A 22,761-nucleotide genomic window follows, 5' to 3' on the forward strand; every position below is an offset into this window, starting at 1 on the left:
GTCCGTGTTCACCGTCGACGTTCTGATTGGTCAGACCCGTCAACAAAGTGATTGGTGAAGCTTCACGTGACACATGGCTATAAACACATTATAAACACATATCGATGACAAAATGTATCAAAGGCGCCGCTACCTTCACACAGGGTGTGATTTTATTTTCTAAGTGAGCTTCCATCACTGTGATGACCACTGTGATGACCACTGTGATGACCACACCGACCACTTCACACTGGGTGTGATTTTTTTTTCTTCTGTCAATGTAGTGTAACATACAGTACCAGATTATGACATTATGACCTATTAGTTGTCTGGATAGACGGTACAAAATGGATGCATTGTCCAGGGCAATGCATCGCTGCAGTCGTGCCAAGTATTGCCATCAAAAATATAATTGAAGTACCAAAAAGTAAAATAAATCCAAATAAAACATTTGTTTTTACACTTTTTGTGTAACCTCTTTCAAAAAATAGCAGATCTACAAGCTTGTAGATCGGCTGATAGCCGAACTATACAAGAGGGCTTAAGCGGTTAATTTATGTTTTATGTATTAATAATAATTAATTGTGTTGTGGTGGATTAAAAAAGTACAACATTTGCCTCTTGAGATAGAGCGTAGTGGTATAGTATAAAGTATAAAAAAAAATTACACACTAAAAAAAAACTCCAAAACGTAACCCAAGTACAGCGTATACTTTAGTTACTTTCCACCACTGGCAAGGAGACCTAAAGAAAAAAAACGATCAAGCATTTCCCATTCAAACCTTTACAGTAAATGTCCTGTATTACACTTACACCGGACGACATTATGACCTTTTCAGTTCTCTCTGGGTAGACTGTACAAAATGTATGCATGTCCAGAGCAGCTTTTTTTCCCACTGCGGTAGAGTTGTCCCCCCAGTGATACTAGCAGAGAAGAAAGCACAAAATGACAGCGCCAGAGACCACAGCTGGAGGGGATGTGACACTATACTAGCCGAATGATTTCTCGGTGTGGGCAGAATTATTGTACCTGGATGGTACCCTCGACGGTCGGTCTGACACCTGGCAAGGGATCCGGCATGCGTAATGCATTAGACATCTCAGGATAGAGTCGGTTTTAACCCACGAAGACCGGGAGCGCATCTAGTGTCATTTTTTTTGGTCAGATTTCTTTGGCTATTCAAAAAATAGCAGATCTACAAGCTCATGGCACGAATACATCTTAAAATATATATATTTTCAAAGCCAACACTTGTAACTCAAATCTTTGCTTCTGGGGGTCCCTCCCTGGAACAAAAATATTTTGAGATGGCGGCCAAATACATATAATTTTGGGGTGTCCTTGAGATGAAAACGTTTGAGAACCACTGGGGCGGCAGTGGCTCAGGGGGTAGAGTGGCCGGGTAGAATGAACTGTAAACCGCAAGGTTCCCAGTTCGATCGCGACCAGAGTTAAATGTCGAAGTGTCCTTGAGCAAGACGCTGAACCCCTAATTGCGCCCGATGAGCAGGTTGGTGCCTTGCATGGTTTCCTCCGCCATCGGTGGAATGAATGGGTCATTATGGGTGAATGTAATGCACAATCTATGTAAAGCGCTATATAAATGCACCATTTACCATTTAGAACCACTGATATAGCAACAACATCAAAAAAGTGTTAGGATTTAGAAGACATTTGGAGAATCAGCCATCAGGTCTAATATAAGGCCGATTCTACAAATGCCTTCTAAATCAGTCATTCTCACACTTTCAAACAATTTAAAAAAAAACGTAAAAAAATAGCAGATCTACAAGCTGTGAGCTTTTAGATCTGCAATTTATTAAACGTTTTTTAAGCATACTGTATATCTGCAATTGTTTGCATAGCCAACGCAAAAAAATCTAAAATGACACAGAGATGCTTTCGCCCGGTTTTGAGGGGATAAGGGAGGCAGAGAGGATACTGGAGGGTGACAAATGCATTCCGGTTGACACAATCTTGTACAACGGGAGAACAAAAGGTTACCGTGGCAACCCCCGTATTGTATAACGTAATGCTCACCTTCCTTCCCCCGAAATAGACGAGTAACAGTTTATTATTATTATGTGCGTCGACAAAGGCATTAACGTTCAGATAAAAACGGACTTTCTGAAGCCTTTTGAAAAAAATAATATTTTTTTAATAATCATTAACAATTACCTATGATTTTAACCACTTAATCACATGAACCATATTAGCATCCGCACCCGGTATTCTGGAGGGCGAACAATTTGGTGAAAATACAGTAGGCTATTTTGTGTGTGTGTATACTGTATATATCATTGCTGTCGGGCAAAAACCTCTCATCTTCATACTTTAAAGGAGTAGTTCACCCAAAAATGTACTTATTTTCTATCAATGACACGACCAATAAAGCCTTGAATTCATGGATTTTTTTTTGTTTTTGTCGCATTCCTAAGCCAATAATTTGATGACCGGGTGTATTTCCGGTAGGAGACACAAAGAGTCTACTTTGTGTCTCCTGTACCGGATACATTAGCATCTTTCTGCCGGTAATCAAATTCTTGGCTTAGGAATGCGACAAAAAAAAAAAAATCTCCATGAATTCAATGCTTCATGGGGCGTGTAATTGGTGGAAAATAAGTCATTTTTTGGGTGAACTGCTCCTTTAACTTTTGGTGTTTTTTCGTACATTAACGTCCCCTACTTGATCATACTACAGCGTCACACAAAAGCATCAAAAGTAGCATGATGATCCACAAGCTCAAAAACGTGCGTTTTGAGCATGTCAAATCAGCTATTTTTTGTATTTGAATCCTGAAAAGTAACAGTTTTGGACATATATGACGTTTCCACCCGACATAGACGATGTATAGCATTTTCGATCATAATGACACGCCCAAAATAGGGATGTCAGCTTTAACCCATTGAGACCTGAAGCCGATTCTACATGTCTCCTAAATCTCAACAGAATTCTGAAAAACGTATGTTTCTATATCAGTGATGCTCAATCTTTTTCATGTCAAGGACCCCCAAAATTATATGTATTTGGCCGCGGACCCCCATCAACATATTTTGTTCCAGGGACCCCCCAGAAGCAAAGATTTGAGTTAAAAATGTTCGCTTTAAAAAATATATATATTCAAAGATTTGCACACATTTTCACGATTTTTCAAAAATAGCAGATCTACAAGCTCGTAGCGCGGCACTCGGTGCCGCGCTACGAGCTTGTAGATCTGCTATTTTTGAATAGCCAAAGTGTAAAATAATGCTTTTTAGCTCAAATCTAAAAATCACCCGAAGCTAGATTTCTCTCAACAGAATGGCACCTGTCTGAGCAGCCAACAACCCAGGTTGCCCAGGGTTACCTTTTCCCCATCACAGCTCTAGTGAGCTGACTGCCCAGGGCATATACCAGTGTCAATCACATCACAGGCACTTCCTGGCAAACATCAGCAATGGTGGAAAGTAACTGAGTACATTTACTCGTGTACTGTACGCAAAGCTGCACTATCTATGTAACTTTCCTCTTCTACTTGAACCCGCAAGTGCTGACATTTTTTACCATTGAGCTAATACAGCTTGCCTGCTTGCTCAGGGGATAAATGTAGTTACTAGTTGCTTTGCAGCTTAAGATTATTATTGCACAACATACATTATACACTTAAGCCCTATTCGAAAATAGCAGATCTAAAGTACAAGCTTATAGATTTGGCCACTTTCAAAATGTTCAACAAAACGTAGAATTTTGACTTGGCCTACTTTTACTTTTTGGTACTTTTAAGTAGCCTGTACATGTTGATGCCAATGCTTTAGTACTTTTACTCAAGTACAATTTTGAAGTCCCCCGACTTTTACTTGTAACAGAGTATTTTTTCTACATTGTGATATTGATACTTTTACTTAAGTAAAACAATTACTTCTATGACTAACACCACTGCCGAGGGGCATGCTGTACCGGTGCAAAATCACATCACAGCCAATTTCCCGAGGAAACGTGGGGAACATTTCACCTCCGCCTCGGCTAAAGCCATAGTGACAGAAGATGAGATTTAAGAACCAGAAGCACCTGTGCGTACGCTCCTTTATGCGCCATGAGGAATTACAGAGGAATTATAATCCATGCGCACAAAAAAAAAAGAATATCAAAAGAGGGCTTTAGAATCCGACTGAGAGAAAAACCACCCATCCACGCTTCAATTGGGGAAAGCGTTGCGCGTCGATTTCCCTATACGTGCGAGCCGAGCCCAAGATCACAGGGGCGTGCGGTGTGCTCAGATGTGACCCGAGCCTCATTTAGAACCGCTCTTTTCACACACACACACACACACACACACACGCACACACACACACACACACAAAAGGGATTTAACACCACATGGGGATCTGTGGCACGGAAAACTGAACACACGGCTGCTATACGGCACAAAGCAGACACAGCACATATTAACCCTTTAAGACCTGAAGAAGCGTCTGTGTAGCAGATATACAAGCTCGTAGCGCGGCACCGAGTGCCGCGCTACGAGCTTGTATATCTGCTATTTTTGAAAAATCTTTATTTTTTTGCAAATCTTGAGATTTGAGCTACAAAAGCGAACATTTGTAACTCAAATCTTTGCTTCTGGGGGATTCAACATTTTTTTTTGAAAAAACTTGTGTCGCCATAATATCAATGGTTCTTTTTTCCATGTCAAGGACCCCCAAAATGACATGTATTTGGCCACGGACCCCCATCTAAAAATATATGTTCCAGGGACCCCCGGAAGCAAAGATTCAAGTTTTAAAAAATGCTTTAACACAATATATATTCAAATATTTGCACACATTTTCACGATTTTTCAAAAATAGCAGATCTACAAGCTCATAGCGCGGCACTCGGTGCCGCGCTATGAGCTTGTATATCTGCTATTTTTGAATAGCCCAAAGTGTAAAATAATGCTTTTTAGCTGAAAAAATGACACAGATGCTTCTTCAGGTCTGAATGGATTAATTCCCGATTCCCCCCGAAAAACTCGACAGAGTGCTCCTTTCCTCCCCGCTAGAGATTTGAGCCTGTCAACACGAATGAGCGCGTCGCACACCGATGCTACACCGCTACGCCGCTGTTCCACGGGGGAGAAGAACCTTTTCTTTTCACACACTACGACAAGGACTGATCTGATCTGATCTGGGACCATGCAGGTATAGCTTTATCCCCACAGAACTGCAACTCACTCATACATTTTGTCTTGGGTTTTATAGGTCATTAAATAATACCCACACTATAGCAACACATACCACCAGGTGCATGCAGACAGGCACGTTCTCCCCCAGCACTCCTTCCAAAGCCCTCGCAGCAGCAGCAGCAGTGGTGGAAAGTATGTATCGTACTCGAGTACAGTCGGTGGTGGATAGTAACTAAGTACATTTACTCAAGTACGATTTTGAGGAATTCGTACCTTTAATTTAATTTCCAATACTTTTACTTCTACTCCACTACATCTCAAGAGGCAAATATTATGTACTTTTGCTCCACTACAATTATTTGAAAACTTTAGTTACTGGTTACTTTTCAGTTATACGTTATTATATTATAAAACACACATTTAACCACGTTAGCCCTATTTTATACATAGGCTATTTGACATTTATTCAAATATTTTAGTACTTTTACTTTTGGTACTTTAAATACATTTTGATGCCAATTTTGTACTTCTACTCAAGTACATTTTTAATTCTGGACTTTTACTTTTAACAAAGTATATCTATATTGTAGTATTGGCACTTTTACTTAAGTAAAGCATTTGAGTACTTTTTCCACCACTGAGTACAGTCTTGACGTACAGGGTTAGGGTTAGTTATTTGAAATTTACATGACGCCTTTCTCCAAAGCGCTTTACAATGTATTTCACATTCACCCAGTCATACACGCCGATGGCGGAGGAAACCATGCAAGGCACCAAACCTGCTCATCGGGAGCGGTTAGGGGTTCAGTGTATTGCTTAAGGACACTTCAACACGTATAGCCAGGAGAAGCCGGGGATCGAACCTGGCACCTTCGGACGCTCTACCTCCTGAGCCACTGCCTTATAAAGTGTCTTGAGTTGACACATTATAAAGTTATGGTAGTTAGTTATAATGAGCTGTTCCGCTGAGCTTATAATGCATTTATAATGCACTTATAATACTTCATAAACCTTGTTATAAACATTTATAACAAGTGTTATGAAGCCTTACAAGTGCATTATAATGCATTATAAATGCGATTATAATGCATTATATAGGCCTCCCCGACCTTTAAGTAAAGTATTTTTATATGGTGGTATTACTACTTTTACTTAAGTAAAAACAAAAATGGAGTACTTCTTCCACCACTGTTTTTTGGGCCACTAAATAATAGTATACAGTCGCAACACATCCTGCAGCAGCAGGTGTAGACTGGCTTCCTCCCTTGCAGTGCTGCAGACAGGCTCCCAACCAGCAGTGTGAACTTCAACTAACCTCAGCTATAAAACCGTTGGGGAGGGTTGTTAAAAAAAGATGGAAACCCTCTGCTGTACAATGACTCTGCTATAATTGCTTGGACAGTGACGAATGGCCGGATAAAATCATGTTTGACGTAGAATTAGGCGTCACTACGAGTATAAATTACACTAAGTGGATATTTGTACTGATATTTGATGGACACGGCACAAATTACACACATTTGTGAGAAAAAAAAAATGTTTTAGCCCCGCAGCAGATGCATTGATTGATCCCACTGGTGGTCCTCTGAGGCACGAGTGTTGCCAGATTTTGCGAGAAAAATAGGCAACCGGGTCTATGAAAACAAGCCCAAAAGAAGCCACTATAGGGCTAGGCCACATGGGCACTTTAAACCTATACTGTACACATCGGCTATTTGAAAATAGCCGATCTACCAGCTCACAACGCACCGCCATGCAAGTCGTTGTGAGCTTATAGATTGGATATGTTCAAATACATCTTGAAAAGAAAAGAGAAGAAATATTATTTGGAATATATGTTTTTTTTAACTACACAGATCTTATATGGGGGGTCCCTAGCACAACATATTTACAGGTAGGGGTCAAATACATACACATTTTTGCGGCCCTTGACACGAAAATGTTTGAGAAACACCAATTTAAACAACATTAGGAAGCAAAGCCCAAATAAGCAACTACACTTTAGAAACAAGCCCAAAAAAGCAACTACACTTTAGAAACAAGCCCAAAAAAGCAACTACACTTTAGAAACCAGCCCAAATAAGCAACTACACTTTAGAAACCAGCCCAAAAAAGCGACTACACTTTAGAAACCAGCCCAAATAAGCAACTACACTTTAGAAACCAGCCCAAATAAGCAACTACACTTTAGAAACCAGCCCAAAAAAGCAACTACACTTTAGAAACCAGCCCAAATAAGCAACTACACTTTAGAAACAAGCCCAAATAAGCAACTACACTTTAGAAACAAGCCCAAAAAAGCAACTACACTTTAGAAACAAGCCCAAATAAGCAACTACACTTTAGAAACAAGCCCAAATAAGCAACTACACTTTAGAAACAAGCCCAAATAAGCAACTACACTTTAGAAACAAGCCCAAATAAGCAACTACACTTTAGAAACCAGCCCAAATAAGCAACTACACTTTAGAAACAAGCCCAAATAAGCAACTACACTTTAGAAACAAGCCCAAATAAGCAACTACACTTTAGAAACCAGCCCAAATAAGCAACCACACTTTAGAAACCAGCCCAAAAAAGCAACTACACTTTAGAAACCAGCCCAAATGAGCAACTACACTTTAGAAACAAGCCCAAATATGCAACTACACTTTAGAAACAAGCCCAAATAAGCAACTACACTTTAGAAACCAGCCCAAATGAGCAACTACACTTTAGAAACAAGCCCAAATGAGCAACTACACTTTAGAAACCAGCCCAAATAAGCAACTACACTTTAGAAACAAGCCCAAAAAAAAAACGCAACCCGCAACTACAGTACCAATATTTACAACCGACTTCACAGAAAAACAAGCCAAAAGTCTCTTAATAATAAGCAGGACATGGCAACACTGCTTGACATCCCAGAGAGAAAACACCAATTATTGTTGCAGGGGTATTCCATCACATGCATGCTCCGGTATGGGTTACACACAGCAACGTGCAGTGCAGTCAATAGGAGGCATACAAAACAGAGAGAGAGGGGGGGTTTGCTTTTGTTAGCATGAGAGGGAAGACACGAGCAAAACAAGATATCCATTTTCTTCCGACACCTTAAGCAGCCCATGGATACGGCTCTGCAAATCCCAGCCTTTCCCCTCCTGGGGGCCAAGCTAACTGGCCAGGAATTATCTGATCATATCTACGCCGCGATGGAAAAGTCAACGAGGTAGCGCAGAGTTCAGCGCCATGCCAGAAAGATAACCCATTCCCCAAGCCATTTTTTATGTAGTGCACAGTATTTCCAAATTGTATTGTATCCACAAAATGTAGCGAAGCCACTTTCTAACCCTCTAAGATCTAAGACGCATCTGTGTCATTTTAAGATTTCTTTGGGCTATTCAAAGATAGCAGATATACAAGCTCATAGCGCGGCACTCCTTGTATATCTGCTATTTTTTTGAAAAATCATGTTGTTGTTTTTTTACAAAAATGTTAAAGCAATTTTTAAAGTGTTTGTTTGTGTTTTACACAAATCTTTGCTTCTACAAATGTCTTCTAAATCCTAACAAGAATCCTAAGAAAAACACGTATGTTTTGCTATAATATCAGTGGTTTTCAAACTTTTTCATGTCAAGGACCCCCAAAATTATATATTTGACCGCGGACCCCCATCTCAAAACATTTTTTTCCAGGGACCCCATAAGCAAAGATTTGAGTTAAAAATGTTCGCTTAAAAATAAAAGATATATATTCAAAGCTTTGCACACATGTTCACGATTTTTCAAAAATAGCAGATCTACAAGCTCGTAGCGCGGCACTCGGTGCCGCGCTACGAGCTTGTAGATCTGCTATTTTTGAATAGCCCAAAGTGTAAAATAATGCTTTTTTTTTAGCTCAAATCAAAAAATGACACACAGATGCGTCCTCAGGTCTTACTGGGCTAAAGATCTGGTATCAAGCTAAGCGTGTAACCCCATACCCTCTTTGACTGCAAAACTGCAATGAGGTGAGAAATTGATAATTACGGAACAAGTCCCCCATCATTAGCCGTTTAGCTCTTTGGTTTCTGATGGGGGTCCTCCTCCTCCTCCGCAAGCTGCATCCCTCCCTGAACAGCAAACCTAATCTAGCCCCTCAAATGGGGGGGCGATCGCTATAGTGCTATTGGCACTGGATCTGCATTTCTAAATGACATGCCTGAGAAAGAAAACAACAACATTACATTACAATAGCATGTGGCATTGTTGGTACGATACCAAATTCGTTCTATAATTATGCCACGGAAACGTGGACTGCCCTAGCACCAGCCATCAAAGAGTGCGACTCCCTTTCCCTCCTTCAAAAGCACCATAAAAGAGCACTAGTATTGACGATGTTCTTGTATAGTAATTGTCTATACAAGAAATCTATACAATCGTCTTTATATGTCTTGATGAATTGAATACGTATCCTTTTAGTATTATTGTATAACTGTACATCTGGTCTTTTTTTGCAAACTGTTAGTAAAGTTTTCAATCGATCAAACCAATCGGAAAGTCACACACACACACACACACACACACACACACACACACACACACACACACACACACACACACACACACACACACACACACACACACACACACACACACACACACACACACACACATAATAGGCTCTATGCACAGCAGCCATATTATCACTTCCTTCCCAGGTGTTACCACTGATACTAATGAAGGCTCTGTTCCAATTAGTCTAGCACAGTGGTTTCCACGACCCCTATAACTCTGAGAGTGAACAAATGGAACCAAATGGACCCTTTCGGGTCCATTTGGTTCCATTTGTACACTCTCAGAGTTACACACCTGTAAGGGGCCATTTGGAAGCCCATGAGGGTCCCTGGACCCCAACTGTAGACCCACTGGTGTTGCAGTGTGTTTCCAGTGAGCCAACATGCACAATATCAGCACCCTGACTCTGTTTGACCAGAATGGAACAGAGCCTTCATTAGTATCATTGGTAACACCTGTGAATGTCTTCATAATATGGCTGCTGTGAATAAAGCCTATTAAACTTAAGTTGACTCTCAGGTCACGGGGGGAAGGCTCGCCGCCGCCCGCCATCTCCACTTATCAGGGGTGACCCGGGAGGGCTTAGCGTTCCGTGACAGCAACATGCACTTACACTTGTTTTTTTGCCTGAGCCTTATATATATATCTGCCGTCACAAGATTGATTTCGGACTTCTCGGTTTAAGGTCTCGGAACAAAAAAAAAACAAAACAAAAAAAAGCTGAGGGTTTCCGGAGACAGGAGAAAACGAGAGGTCAACCCCCCATACGTCTCAGAAATAAATATCGTTTTTGGCGGGGAGAGGATGTAAGCTAACAAGAAGAATGGAAAGAGAAAGCTGTGTCGTGCCCCCGACGTGCTCCGCGCTCCTGACATCTATCTAATCTCTCTCGCTTTCTCTCTCTCTCTCTCTCTCCCAGTGAACCTCGATCTTCTTTTTATTTTCAGCTGTCTTTGAGGACTTTACACTGACTCTGACTGCATATGTCCATTCTTGTTCCTCAGGCCACTGAAGAGCCAGCCCTACTTTACTAGCCTACTTACACCACATGCTAAACAGCAGGCCATGCAGCTACAGTGCATATCAGTGACATTAAACCCATTGAGACCTGAAGCCGATTCTACATGTCTCCTAAATCTCAACAGTTTTCTCAAAAACGTATGTTTCTATATCAGTGGTGCTCAATCTTTTTCATGTCAAGGACCCCCAAAATGATATGTATTTGGCCGCGGACCCCCATCAAAATATTGTGTTCCAGGGACCCCCCAGAAGCAACGATTTGAGTTAAAAATGTTTGCTTTAAAAATATATATATTCAACGATTTGCACACATTTTCACGATTTTTCAAAAATAGCAGATCTCCAAGCTCATAGCGCGGCACTCGGTGCCGCGCTATGAGCTTGTAGATCTGCTATTTTTGAATAGCCCAAAGTGTAAAATAATGCTTTTTAGCTCAAATCTAAAAATGACACAGTTCCAGGTCTTAATGGGTTAAAAAAAAGAGAAGAAAAGAGCTTATCGTATATATGTGCTTAATTCCAAAGGCAAGCATATTATCGTCTCTGTCGGGTGGAAACCTCATACTGTCCAAAACTCGTACTTTTACAGGATTAACATTCTAAAGTAGCAAAAGTAGCGCCGTGTGTCGAGCTTGTGGATCTGTTATACTGTTGAAGCTTTTGAGTGACGCTGTTAGTACAGTGGTTTTCAAACCAGTGGTCCGGGGACCACCAGTGGTCCTTGAGGGGGTTCCGGGTGGTCCCCAGCTACATGATGGAGTTGGTAAACAAATGGACCCTTATAGATCTTTAATTCTTGAGAGTGTAAAATGAAACCAAATGGACCCTTACGGGTCCATTTGGTTTCATTTTACGCTCTCAAGAGTTACATCATTGTTAAACGTCTAAATTTACGAGAAATCTACACAATTAGGGAATGTAGAAGGATGATACGAGGAAACGTTAAGCCTAAACATCACGACCAAAATCCCAAACGTGCAACGTAGGAAACACGCAGGCGTCAAGTGATGACTTGACGCCTGGTTCGTTGACAGCGTTGACATCACGCAGTTTACACTTTGCTCACGTGTTAAAATTAAGAGCTTGTTCGCACTTGCCGCCCGGGATGTCACACTATTATGGAAACACAACTTGCTCTAATGCAAAAGAGCAACAGCTACAGTATGACTCATCCTCACACCAACACTTTTAAAAATAAATAAATCTAGGACCATATGGATTTGAACCGGGGCCAGCCCCCAGGCATAAGCCAACTAAGCAGGGCCGCTAAGGGCCCTGTCGCCACCAGGGGGCCTCAAGCAAGCCAGAAATAATGTAATTAGATGTTTTATTTACATTACCACAAGGTTATCATACTTCTAATTGATATGTCATGTAAAGCGTAGGTAAATAATTGATAACAATGTGACAATTGTTTTTTTTTTAATGACTTGTGTGATTCAGAGGGTAGATATGAACTGGCAGTTAGGTCACGAAGACTCTTCTTTGTCTTATCTATCGCACTTCTGAAAACACAACCTTGCTTTTAATTTTAATTGAGTCCTGTTGCATAAATTCTTATGTGAATGGCCTCTGCAGAAATACAAAGCACGCAAATAGCATATTTATTGTGCCTATTTGGAATTGACATTCAACTTCTAACAGCACTCCAAAACTTTAGGATTGGCATTCAACGAAAAACAAAACAGCAGCTTATTAATTAAAAACATTCTCTCTCTCTCCCTCTCCCTCTCTCTCTCTCTCTCTCTCTCTCTCTCTCTCTCTCTCTCTCTCTCTCTCTCTCTCTCTCTCTCTCTCTGTTGAAAGACAGCTCGGGGCAAATCAATTTCTGCTTAGGGCCCCAAAAATGCGTTGTCTGGCCCTAATTTGAATAAAATAGCTGTTTAACTCCTCATTAAGGGCCAGTGTTTGGTATACATATACGGAGCACACACGTTTTCCAATTACTTCCAGACCTTAAGGCAATTACTAGCCAACTAAAATGGCTGCATCATCGGACAGCCTATTGTTGCTGTCGGGGAAGAAATCATCTCCATATTACAACAACTTAACAACAACAACAACCAGGGGTGCAATGCTCACTGGACGGCCTTTGCACAGCGTGCCGGAACCTATTTGACCAGGAGCACACGCAGGCACACGCATAGATTTAAAACTACTTTAAATTCGCACCTCAACAAAGTTTTTCAAAGGCTCCCGACTCACACCTGGCGAATTAACACAGGAATAAGCCTAGATGCATATCAATTGTCCATTGTGTGACTTGCAGCGTAGGTGTTAAGCGACGTGCGCGTCACGTCATTGAAATAGGAGTGCAAGAACATACCAAATGAGCATTGCATGCCTGACAACAACATACATTATGTTACTTCGTTGTACACAGGGGTCATCGATTTGTCCGTACACGGCAAATGTGGCAAATTTTAGATTTACACACCATTATAATTTAACTTATTTTGATCATAAGACCCAAATACTGAATGTCAAGTCATATGACACATTAGGAGTCCTACTAGTACTAGTGATTCTCAAATGTGTTATTTGCAAGGACCACCATAACTCTGGGAGTGTACAAATGGAACCAAATGGACCCGTAAGGGTCCATTTGGTTCCATTTGTGCACTCTCAGAGTTACAGACCTGTTATATGGTCATTCAGGGCTCCCTCTTTATGTGTTTCTGGTAATATTGTTGTCCACTCATTTTGTACAGTATGTCCGTGGCAAAATTTGTGTTTTGACCAAAATGTCCACCACAAGACAGCATGGTGATAACCCCTGGTTGTACAACGGTCTTGTGCAAAAGTAGATAAAATAGCCGATGTACAAGCTGAGCTGCAACAAAACACAAAACTTTTTTTGGAGATAGTAGATCTAAACATTTTTTTTTTTTTATTATTTTAATCCTGAAAAGTTAACAGTTTGGGACATACAAGGTTTCCACCCGACAAAGGCGACAAATACGAAGGATTGATGAGTTAATTTGCTGGCGATAATCGCTCTCCAATCTGCAGCATGCAGGAGGAGGAGCCTGGGAGGCTTTAATCCATTGATACCTGGAACGCATCTGTGTCACTTTAGATGTCTTTGGCTATTCAAAAATAGCAGATATACAAGCTCATAGCGCGGCACCGAGTGCCGCGCTATGAGCTTGTAGATCTGATATTTTTGAAAAATCGTGAAAAAAATATTTTTTTGATTTTTTTCTTCAAAAAACTGCTAGGATTTAGAAAATTCTTAGACGCGGCCTCAGGTCTTAATGGGTTAATGACAATAAACAGGCCCGTGTGAGTGAAGATGTGAGTGACATGGCCTCTCTCCTGTGAGGGGATTAGCACAGAGCTCCTCATACACACACACACACACACTGCATTACATTACATGCACCGTTTCATCCAAGTCAGCCTTCTGTCTGTCTATCTGTCTTCTAAAGAGGCTAAGGGCTCTCTCAGCGCAGCTTTCCTAATTAGGTAGTTTAATAATTGAAATCAACATTTAACCACTTCAGCAAAAACTAAAAAAGTAAATAGCTAAAATAGACAATCTATAATCATTATATCGGAGATGTACGGGCCCTATTTTCGCCGGTGCCCTTGCACCCCTTATCCCTAAACTTCTTTGCCATTTTTTTTTACTATTTTTAAAAACATTTTTCAAATAGTTCAATTAGCCAATCTACAAGCTCACAACGTGTCGATGTAGATCAGCTAGTTGAGCTATTTGAAAATGTTTTTAAAAATAGTGAGAAATGGCAAAGAATATTAGGGATAATGGGTAAGACACAGGCAAAAATAGGGCCCTTGAACCTCTCTCTCTCTCTCTCTCTCTCTCTCCCCTATGGCGTTGGTTCTCAAAGTGGGTACTTGAGGGGGTTCCAGAGGGTCCCCAGCTAAATGATGGATAGGAACCAAATGGACCCTTATGGGTCTGTAACTCTGAGAGTGTACAAATGGAACCAAATGTCCATTTGTACACTCTCAGAGTTAAATTAACATTGATTTTACAATATGAATTGGGGTCCCAGAGATAGAAATGCCATTAAATGGGGGTCTACTCTGTAGCCCTAATGCATGTCAAACTGGGGGTCCTTGAAATTAAAATGGTTGAGAATCACTGCTAGAGCCGTAAAAAATCTTCTCTTATGGGGGTCCCTGGCATATCTTTTGAAATGGGGGTCCGCGGGCTAATAAGTGTCCATTTGGGGGTACTTGACATGAAAAAGTTTGAGAACCGCTGCTCTATGGTACACTAGCTTTGGCTCTCTCAGGATCCATTATACTGAACTGACTGAAATGTAGGGCTATAGCAGTGCGTCTGTCAGTCTCTCAGAATCCGAATGTGTTTTCCCTTCTATATATATACTGTATATATATATACTGTATGCCCTTAAAATATAAGACATTTAATATCTTCTCTGAAAATTCTGAAAGCTTCCGATAAATTGCACGCACGCGGCACGCACGCACGCACGCACGCACACACACACACACACACACACACACACACACACACACACACACACACACACACACACACACACACACACACACACACACACACACACACACACACACACACACACACACACACACACACACACACAGCATAGCCTGTATTGCGTTTAATACCCGTAATTAAGCCAAACAGTCGTCATCATCGTCAGCATCAGTGCAAGTGGCGATCTCTGACATTTCGAACCCGCAAACAAGTGAGTTCAGAGAGCAGACCCAAGTCTAAGGCCATTTTCTTTTCTTTTTCTCTCTCTCTCTCTTTTTCCCCCCCTCTGTCTTGGATGAGGAGGTATGCATGCCTAATTAGAGCTTGGCAGCCGGTGATGACTGGCTCCATTACAACGTGGCTACAGCAGTCAGCTGTTGGTGCTTAACATGCATGTCATGTCCAACCGAGTACTCACTCTCTCACACACACACACACACACACACACACACACACACACACACACACACACACACACACACACACACACACACACACACACACACACACACACACACACACACACACACACACACACACACACACACACACTACACATTGTGGCATTCCTCTCTGCCACATTACGGCACAAATCAAACCATCTGACGGACGGACAAGCACAGGAGTTAAGCTGGAGAGATGCATCCTGAGACCTTTTTGGCATTTGAGATGCAGGCATTTTTATTAACCACTTGGAACCCCGGCTATCCATATTCAGGGGGGGTGGGGGGGCTTGTAAATAGCCGATTTACAAGCTTGAAGATCGGATATTTTTTGGCAATGAGATTTGGCGTTGACAGAAAAAAAAAACGTCCAAGTACAGAGCCAAGTCCAGGCCAGTTTACCAAGTCTATACTCTACAGGGTTTAAGTGGTTCATTCATTCTCAATGGCAGTGGTTCTCAAACTTTTTCATGCCAAGGACCCCCAAATGTATATGTATTTGGCCGCGAACCCCCAACTGAAAAGGTTTTGTGCCAGGGACCCCCAGAAGAGAAGATTAATGTTTAAAAAAATGCACAATTATTAAAATTGTTTGAATAGTCACGCTCTGCAAGCTTGTAGATCTGTTGTTCTTGAATAGCCAACATATAAATGGATGAGGCGTTGAGAGCTTGTAGATCTGCTATTTTCGGCTAATGTTCCCCTCAGAAGAGGAATTCTAGGATTCAAGTGGTTAATGTAAAAAAAACAAATCCTATCACACAAAGATTTGGCGGACCCCCTACAGTAGCTCTGAGGACCCCCTAGGGGTCCCGGACCCCCTGTTGAAGACCCCTGCTCAAGGCTAACCCACCCACGGTACTGTAGGTTATTCTCGCTCCAAATGGCTCACAAAAAGCCAAACAACAACGGTAGCATCCCTTGACGCTCGGCCTGTGCCAAGCACGTCCAAACAAAGGGTCACATCGGGTAAAGGGGAAAGGGGAGGGGGGGGGGTTTACTCCTCAGTAAAACAGACCACACTGCTTCTCTCCAAAGGAACGCTTAGCTGTCTTGTCAGACATGCTTCGCAGAGAGAGAGGGGACATCCACGGAGCAACAACAGCTTGTATTACAGGTTGGTTGGGGGGTACCGGGGGGAGAGTCGGTGCCAGTGAGACAGACTGCTCCTCCTTGACAGTGTGTGTTAATCTCCTTTATTCAAATTGAGTGCCGATCAAACAGTGTTTTGTCACTGTCTGTCTGTCTGGCTGTAATAAGTCTGTGGGAATGTGATAAACACACAGAGTATCGCCATGACGCTCGGTTGTAAATCGGACCGTGATGAGGGCTAAAGCAATACGCTGGCCCTCGTTTGGATAACTTTGAGATATATATATGTGTGTGTGTGTGTGTGTGTGTGTGTGTGTGTGTGTGTGTGTGTGTGTGTGTGTGTGTGTATCTTAAAGTGACACTATATTTAACTTTTTTTAATGAATAAAATGGAATTTTGGCCAATCTGTATGGTAGAGTATGTTAATACAAAATAACGTATACAATTGGGTATGTGGTTGTATTTTGTCTCCCTGCTCTTCTATTGACATTTAGATTGTGTCAAAGGTCGTGTCTCACCTGTAGACACAGGATCCGACACACATTTTGAGATTCAATTTATACCCCCCGAGTAAGCAGGCATGCAGGCTCTATTGGCTCAATGGTAAAAATGTCAGCACTTGCGCCAGGAAACCAGGTTCAAACCCGGGGTAGAAGAGGAAAGTTATAGTGCGGCTTTAAACTACTGTATACTAATATTATTTTCTTTTTCTTACTATTCCGAATTTTGAATACTATTCAGAATAAGCTAAACCAGTCCTCACAGTGATATGGTCTCTACCTGTGTTCCTGGTCTATTAGGGAAAAAATAGTGTTTCTGCAGTCTTTTCTTGGCACGTGCGTGGGTGTCAGACCTTAATCAAATTGACATAGACATGTCAGCCAGCACTGTAAGCTCCTTCGCTTGCATGTCCTTCACTTGTTCACCACCACAGCTTTGTCAGGATTACGGGGCTGGTGGCGTCAATCCCTCCCAGCCCACCATCACTGGAGTTGTCATCCCCACACACACTCCAGTCACTAGTGACTGGGGGGCTGTCAAGAAGAATGGATCAGCACCGCTTGAAAGAAATGTACAACTGAAGCCTTTTTCTTTTTTGGCCACATGCTCTCTCAAGTTTTTTTTGGACTCCGGCTGGCGAGGTTGGAATGCAAAAGCGGAAAGAAAGTTGGGAGGGTAATGTTGCATTGAGAGAGTCAAAGCCAAAAAGGAAAAAGGTAGCCCTTCTGGTCTCAATCTTCTCTTCAGTTCATTTTGTTAAAGCTGCAAATTCCGTAGATTTCACATCCTATACCCCGCGGGATTTGAACCTGCAGGTCCTGCGTGCGATCACTGGAATTTTTTACTGTTGACATTGCATTTCTTTGGAGGGGTGTAAATCTAAACAAAATGTTCCTATCACAGAGAAATAGTAGTGCTGTAGTAACTCTGTAGACCCCCTAGGGCCTTGGTTCTCAAAGTGGGGTCCGGGGACCCCCAGGGGTCCTTGAGGGAGTTCCAGGGGGTCCCCAGCTAAATGATAGATTAGGCACCAAATGGACCCTTATGGGTCTGTAACTCTGAGAGTGTACAAATGGAACCAAATGGACCCATTTGGTTCCATTTGTACACTCTCAGAGTTAAGTTAACATTGATTTTATAATAAAAAATTGGGGTCCCAGAGATAGAAACGCCATTAAATGGGGGTCCGTAGCCCTAATGCATGTTAAACTGGGGGTCCTTGAAATTAAAATGGTTGAGAATCACTGCTAGAGAGCCATAAAAACCTTCTCTTATTGGGGTCCCTGGCTTATCTTTTCAAATGGGGGTGTCAATTTGGGGGTCCTTGACATGAAAAAGTTTGAGAACCACTGCCCTAGGGGTCCTGGACCCCCTGTTGAAGACCCCTGGGCATCCGGTAAACCTGCCCCAATTTAGCAACGGAGAGAGCCTTTTGTCTCCCTCTGCCCAAAATAATCTGCATCAACAGCTTTGAAATGAAGACTTCAATTACAGGAAACCGTTGCAAAGTGCCAAGATTTTGCGAAACAGCTACAGGGGGGAGTCGGGGAAAGAGAGAGGGAGAGGGAGGAGAGTGCATTATTTAAAGTCCGTTCCCATCATCCATCATCACCTCATTTAGTTAAAACGCTGTTCCCTCTCTCTTTCGCTGACTGTGCACCCAAAACAGCACTTTTGATGACTATCAATAGTGAAGCGATTAACCTCAAATGAGGCTGGACACAGAGAGCCTCGCTGTGAGGAACAGGCTGTACTGTACAACATGATGCCACATGCAGAGAGACCTCTCTATTCATCACAAAGCCTGGCATTTAACCCCACGAGTCTCTGTGTAGTTCAGTGGCTCTCAGACGTTTTCATTTCAAGGACCCCCCCCGCCACACAACTCTCAGAGTTATAGATCTGCCAGGGTTCCATTTGGAACCACCCTACGGGAGCCCAGAGGGTCCCTGGACCGCACTTTTTCCACCACTGGTATTCCGCCAGTGGTGGAAAAAGGACTCAAATGTTTTACTTAAGTAAAAGTATCAATACTGCAATGTAGAACTACTCTGTTACAAGTAAAAGTCTGGAATTCAAATTTTACTCAAGTGAAAGTACAAAAGTATTGGTATCAAAATGTACTTAATGTACCAAAAGTAAAAGTACTCAAATGTTCCAGGGCTCTATATATATACTATTTCCCTCAGATAGCTCTTCGCTCAAAACAGCCGATCTACAACCTCACAACATGTCTGTCGCGTTGCAATTGAGTCCTGAGCTTGTACTACTAGATCTGCTATTTTTAGTAGAATGTTCACGGCAGAATAGGGACGGCAGAGATCCTGTGGTTAAAACGAGTTGTTTAAAAAGTCTACATCTAATATGGCAGCAACTAATGGGGATCGTGTGAATAAACAGCAAAGACAAACAAAAAGAAAGACAAAATGATCTGAATAAATAAAACATCACAAGCCCTCGATCAACAGAGTTATGCTTCTGTAACTCCAGTCACTTCTCTAACAATACTACACTATGTTCCACAAAGCAGTACACAGTAAAGTCCTCTGTGTTCGTTTGACTCTGGAGCGCCATTCACACCATAACCACAACGTGGTTTACGTATTTAGTTATTATTAGATTATTGGTTTACTTATGTATCACTTTATTATTTACTATTTCTATGCATTTGATGTGTTATTGATGTGTTATTGATGTATTATAATGTATTATGATGTATTATGATGTATTATGATGTATTATCTTGTGTCCTTGCTTACTGTAAATAGCTCTGGATTAACCCATTAAGACCTGGAACGCATCTGTGTCACTTTAGATTTCTTTGGCTATTCAGAAATAGCAGATATACAAGCTCATAGCGCAGCAAGCTCACAACGCGTCGCATCGCGACGCGTTGTGAGCTTGTAGATCTGCTATTTTCAAACATTTTAGTACTTTTACTTTTTATACTTTAAGTACATTTTGGTGCCAATATTTTTGTACTTTTATTCAAGTAAATTTAGAATTCTGGACTTGTAACATATTTATATATTGCAGTATTGGTACTTTTACCTAAGTAATGAATGTGAGTACTTTCTCCACCACTGCTAAAACGACAGATTTTATAGTTATCATCATAAGTATCGTGGCTTGGTCTGAATGGCCCTTGAGAGAGAGTCATTTTTAGGCTGTCAGAGGGGAAATGAGCAGTGATTGTTAGATGGCATTGATTGCATTATGCCATTTCACAATCTACACTGAGAAAATGATCCGCACGTATTATTTGACCAGGGTCTGACCTCAATACGTCTTCCCAATGAGCTTCCTTCAGGATGTCTCAGTGTGGGCATATTTCAGGCCCTGCGTCGCAAGGTCAAAACCCCAGGCTCCTAATAATTCATGCCGAGGTTTAATTCGGGAGAAAAACTTGCGAGCAGTGGATATAAATATCACAGTAGCAATAGTACAGAATAGTAATAATATGAGGCTGCTATGCCAGTGGTGGTTTTACTCAAGTAAAAGTATCAATACTGCAATGTAGAAGTACTCCGTTACAAGTAAAAGTCCGGAATTAAAAATTTTACTTGAGTGAAAGTACAAAAGTGTTGGCATCAAAATGTACTTAAAGTACCAAAAGTAAAAGTACTAAAATGTTTGGAAAATAGCAGATCTACAAGCTCACAACGCGTCGACGTTGTACTTGGTCCCCTCCTTTTCTGCCTCTACACCAAATCTCTTTGTCGGAAATGAATGAGCAGATCTAATAGAACTACAAGCTCACAATGTGAGCTTGTAGATCTGCAATCCTCACAGAATGTTGGGACTATTTTTGATGAATCTTCGCCTATTATGACATGGCCAGAATATTGGGACGCTAGGGGTTCATGTGGTTAACCATTGTCGTCAACAGCGCCAAAACTGTTCCACTTTCTTACATGCTCAGCATTGCTTTTCTCTTAAAAGTCAGATGGTAAAAATAGATATATCTAATAGAATGATAGTTACCTCCTGTTTTTTTTTACTGCGGTGCATTTATTTGTATCGTCTCGGCTGATACAACCAAGCTGACCCGAGCAAAACTAATTTCCCTGTGGCAAATAAAGTACATCTAATCTAATGTAATCTCATTTATTTGTATCAGATATACAGCTACATTTGAAGTCATATAGACCATTGGTTCTCAAAGTGGGGTCCGGGGACCCCCCGGGGTCCTTGAGGGAGTTCCAGGGGGTCCCCAGCTAAATGATAGATTAGGCACCAAATGGACCCTTATGGGTCTGTAACTCTGAGAGTGTACAAATGGAACCAAATGGACCCTAACGGGTCCATTTGGTTCCATTTGTACACTCTCAGAGTTAAATTGACATAGATTTTACAATATTAATTGCGGTCCAAGTGATAGAAATGCCATTACATGGGGGTCCGTAGCCTATATTCATGTCAAAATGGGGGGTCCTTGAAATGAAAATGGTTGAGAATCACTGCTAGAGCCGTAAAAAAAATCTTCTCTTATGGGGGTCCCTGGCATATCTTTTGAAATGGGGGTCCGTGGGGCTAATAAGTGTCAATTTGGGGGTCCTTGACATGAACACGTTTGAGAACCACTGATATAGACATATCCTCTAGAACTGGTGAAGTTGTTCATTTCGGAAACCATGGGCCATGAACCAAAATGAGAGGCATGCAGGAACTGTGGAGCAAGTCATGAGTCATGACCAAAGCAGACGCTTGGCCAACAACCGGGGGCTCGTAACACTGTTATGAAGACTTGGCACAATATTCTCCTTTAGAGTTAAATATTCAGCATAAATCATACCTACAGCAGACACAGCCATAACTCCAGAGGACTGGAATATGCAAATGTAAACACCTGACTTTGAACCCTGGTGGTCACCCGCCACATGGGTGTACCGCTCAGTTAACCCATTAAGACCTGGAACGCACCTGTGTCACATTTTGATTTGAGCTGAAAAGCATTATTTTACACTTTGGCTATTCAAAAATAGCAGATCTACAAGCTCATAGCGCGGCACCAAGTGCCGCGCTACGAGCTTGTAGATCTGCTATTTTTGAAAAATCGTGAAAATGTGTGCAAATCTTTGAATATAATATATTCAAAGATTTGCACACATTTTCATGATTTTTCAAAAAGCAAACATTTTTAACTCAAATCTTTGCTTCTGGGGGTCCCTGGAACAAAATATTTTGAGATGGGGGTCAGCGGCCAAATACATATAAGTTTGGGGGTCCTTGACATGAACAAGTTTGAGCACCACTGATGTATAAACAATAGCTTTTTCAGAATACTGTTGGGATTTAGGAGACATTTGTAGAATCGGCTTCAGGTCTTAATAGGTTAAAAGGAAGCCCCCCCCCCCTCCCTTAGACCACGGGAGGTATTCAGTGGTAGAAAAACTATGTACATTACTCAAGTACTATAGTTATAGGCTCTATAACTACAGTTACGACTTCAGCCATTTTCAACCTAGCTTCGTATAATTGGTCCTCACTATAACGCTCATTATAAAATGGTACCATTTCTGTCTACTCTGCCTGTGTCTCAGAGGAGGG

At 41.6% G+C, this 22,761-nt stretch overlaps 1 protein-coding gene across 2 annotated transcripts in view; it reads right to left on the reverse strand.

Annotated features, from left to right (window-relative positions):
• ncam1a (neural cell adhesion molecule 1a) overlaps window positions 1–22,761 on the reverse strand; it is a 442,425-nt gene that overhangs the window by 118,853 nt on the left and 300,811 nt on the right. The window lies entirely within an intron of this gene.

Source organism: Gymnoscopelus microlampas, assembly GCF_963454915.1.
Source record: "Gymnoscopelus microlampas genome assembly, chromosome: 12".
In the NCBI taxonomy this organism is placed as follows: domain Eukaryota; kingdom Metazoa; phylum Chordata; class Actinopteri; order Myctophiformes; family Myctophidae; genus Gymnoscopelus; species Gymnoscopelus microlampas.